This window comes from Elgaria multicarinata, chromosome 9, assembly GCF_023053635.1.
Source record: "Elgaria multicarinata webbii isolate HBS135686 ecotype San Diego chromosome 9, rElgMul1.1.pri, whole genome shotgun sequence".
Classification (NCBI taxonomy): domain Eukaryota; kingdom Metazoa; phylum Chordata; class Lepidosauria; order Squamata; family Anguidae; genus Elgaria; species Elgaria multicarinata.
The window spans coordinates 82931002-82935128 of NC_086179.1; positions in this window are offsets into that span (position 1 = coordinate 82931002).

The window sequence follows — 4127 nt, forward strand, 5'->3', positions numbered from 1 at the left end:
GAACAAAATATTTTAATAACTTGATGCAGCCTATAGAGTTTCCATGTTTTAAAAACTGCTTTTTCTATAGGAAAAATATTTTGCCTTTTGGATTTTTCATTATTTAAACAGATACTTTAAAAAAAAACCCTTTATGTTCCCATGTTATGCATGATGCCTTAATTTTTTCTTATATTTATTTATAGATCTCTAATTAGTATGATAGGCTTTTTATTCTATAAAGGATTCTCAACACTTTCTCAGGATTAAATAGGAAATGCCCCAGCAATTTTCCCAGAGGTATTTTTGTTTTTGCTCAGATGGTAAGAGAACCCTCTTCAAATGTTCAAAAGTACAATAAACAAAACAGTCTCACATATTTTATTCTTCTATGCCAAGTAATTAATGATTAGAAAATGAAAGAAAACTATGGCTGTGATCCAGCCTGTGGAAGTAAGATATTATGTATATGGGAAAGTGCATGCCCTATACATTCTAAACTCCCTTCTATCATAGCTAAGTGCTTAACACTGCATGTATGTGTGTCTGGATTATAGCCCATTTTATAGCTATTTGATATTTCTTTGGGGTGTTATTTCAGCTTCTAATTACCACTGATGTGACATGCTAAAAGAAAAAGATATTGTAATCAAAATACATTTGCAAAACAGGTTTTTTTAAAAATTATTTTTGGCACACTTTCAGAATGGATTTGTCCAAGGAGCACCACCGATTTCATAGCTTAGTGTTGGTGGCTAGGATCCAAAACGGCCCATGTACTTATGTAAAGCATGTCTACGTATACATGAGGAGATGTGACAAATATTCTCCTTTTGGCAGGAGGTTCTTTTTGGGGAATTGATCATCTAGTGGTGCCCCGGCTTTCAGAATTAAATTTGAAGGGCATATGGTGCTGCTGCTGCAAAGACTAAGCTAGAACGCCCCCATGTACGTGTGGAACACTGCTCTTGCAGCTTTGGACCCTGGCCTATGTAGGTTCCATTGAAGGTTTCTCATCAATAGCTTCTACTCCCATTCCTAAAGAGGCAAACCACTTACTGAATCAGACGTTGCCTCTTCAGGAAAGAGCTGCTGTGGAAAAACACACACACCAAAGATAATTCCAACTTGTACGCGCGGCGCCCCAATGGCATGTAAAATGCTACTACAAATTGCAGCTCTGCTGTGCATTGCCTTATGGTAGTGCCAATAAAGATTTTTTAAAAATACATATGAACATAAAATAAGGAGTTTTGTCAACATGTAGCTTTCATTATCATTGTGTCACCTAAAACACAAGCACAACCAAATTACAAATATGGTTTTGGGCTGGTATGTTGTAGGGCTTCCTAGAGAACATGTGTTATCAGTCTCTCATTTCTTTCCCTGTTTTCCAAGGCAAGGAAAAATAACCTCTTTAGTGTTATGTATGGATAGAACATTTTCAAACATAACAAGATCCCTAGTATTTCTCAGTTTCTATCTAAATTGCCACATTGCCATTAAGTTCCTAATCTATCCATGTTCCATTATTCAGAGAAATTATCAGTATTAATCTCAATATGTCCTTCCTATAAGAAATTCAGGGCAGTATAGATGTGCTTTCAAGCAAACCTTTACTAAGGAAAATAAAGACAATTGTCATTTATTAGTGGTGGAGATTGGTGGAACAAGTCTAAATTGACTCCATTTAAAGTATTAGTACAAGAAAATAGTTTGTGTACTCTGGAACAGTGCTCGATTCATATAATTCTGTCAGCTGAAGTATTTCGTAGTAATTGTATCTATATCCTTAAGATTAGATTTTGTACATTAATGCAGTTTTTTTAAGCAAGAAAATTAAACTACAAGAAGATTTCAATCTAAGTTATTGTGCCTTGTCTGAAAGAAATATTTTTTCATTAAACACAACTGATGGAACGCCTTCTGTAACCATAAGTGAAGTGCAAACAAAATAAAGTTTGAGTAAATTCAAATGTTTATGTGGAAATACTAACACATCTTTGTGAGAGTTGCTTTGATGAGTTCCAAAACTGTTTAACTGTTACTGTCCTGACCCCACTATATAAAACAGGATTTAAAGAAGTTACTTCCAATAAAACTTTGTTCAGTTGCTTCTACAATTGAGCAACACTGCTAAATATGGAAGTAAGCTGAAAAGAGCGGTAATCAATGTAAGGGTAATGGTGCTAGATGTGACCCAATCACCTTGACTTAAAAACTTGAGCCATATTTTTTAACATCCTGCCTTATCAGAACCTCTTTCTATATGACTCTCTTCTCCATGCTGTGCAGTGTTGCCACTTTTTGACAAAAGGCTACCCCTTGCTTTCAAATACATCTTACTAAGGTAGAGACCAGCTCAAAGGCCATGCAGTCGTGTGAAAAAGAAAGTTCATCCTCTTGGAATTGTATGATTTTACATATCGACATAATAATCATCTGTTCCTTAGCAGGTCTAAAAATTAGGTAAATACAACCTCAGATAAACAACAACACATGACATATTACACTGTGTCACGATTTATTTAACAGAAATAAAGCCAAAATGGAGAAGTCATGTGTGAAAAAGTAAGTGCACCCTTACTGCTTCCATAGGAATTAAGATGCTAAGTAGCAGACAATTCCAAGAGGGTGTACTTTCTTTTTCACACGACTGTATACTGTATGAAGTCTACTTCAAGTCATCTCAGAGAGAGGTGCTCAGCCTCTGCCTGGGAATTTTGTTTACTGCCAGAGTTGAAACTGCTTGGCCCCGTTCAGACAACACGCTAAACCATGCTGCTTAACCACAAAATGGTTAATGGAATAAATTAAGGTTGATGCATTCTGTTAACCATTTTGTGGTTAAGCAGCATGGTTTAGCATGTCTGAATGGGGCCTTTGTCATTTTATAACGATTAGTTTTCTACTTTATCTAGTTCATCAATATTTGCAAGATGCCCACCAAATAGTGGTAAACTTTAAGGATTGGTTGTAGCTGAGTTGGCACCAGCCACAACCCAGCTTGCTTTGTAATTCAAGGACTTTGTATGGATTTGAGCTCCACAACTCTGTTGATTGAAATAGAGCCATAATATCTTCACCTTCTAAGGAGCTGAATCCTAACAGCAGTAGATATGGGCAGCCAAGAGATTGAAGTAGCTAATCCTTGATAGGGCTTAGTTGGAACTGGAAACAAATTTGTGAGCCCCTTGTAGAGCTGAGCTAAACGAAGGGAACCTTGTTCTTGAAGGCTTTTGTGTCCTGTGAAAAGCTCTCCCTTTCAGTGACTTCAAACGGATGGGCAATGTTCACTAATTTTATGGGATCTTACTGGGAGCTGGGGGAGGGGGAGAGCTCAGGAAGTGGACATGGCAGTCCCCACCATGGCGCTCTCCTCTTCCCACGTTCAGGATGTGATCGTGTTCCAACTATTCGGAGTGAAGGCAATGTGATGCAGGAGCATTGCTTTTTACTGAATTGGCTTTGTTTGTTTCCAGGGGTGGTGTCAAATTGGCTACGTGGTGTCTTGACAATATAGTGCCCATTATGTCATCTTTGGCTGGGTTCACAGTGGATGAGGAAGAATCACTGAGGAGGGAGGGGGGAATGGTGCTGAAACAATAAATCAGTTTCTGAACAGGCATGAAGGAAGACAAGTGCTTGGTTAGACCAGGGAGTTGTCAAAAAATTTGGCCTCCCCCCAGTCATACTTTTTGCATGTGGACATTTGATGCAGCATTGGTTGTATGTAGAAAATCATCTTTCTTTTAGGCACAGTAGGACAAGCTCCCATTGAATGATTCTGTGTTAGTTGGGGATGCGAAATATCCAAAGCAGGTTTAATATGAAAAGTCCCTTGTTCTTTGAAGCCATTATTCAAGAGAAATGATGACAGACACAAAGGCCAACACTTGAGGCAGCAGTTTGGTAAGTGTTTATGCAAGCCTATGAAATATTTAACAGGAATCCAGTGAAAATGCACTCAAGGATATTATCTATGGATGAAGCCAAAACCACAACTATGCTGATCACAATTTGAATTTTACTGGCTGTAGTGATACATTACTTTATGGGCATTCAGCTATCCCTAGCTAGGTTTATTTTCAGTTATTCTAATTTGTGAATGTTGCAATATTTAGTTTAAGTATTTATTTATTTATTTA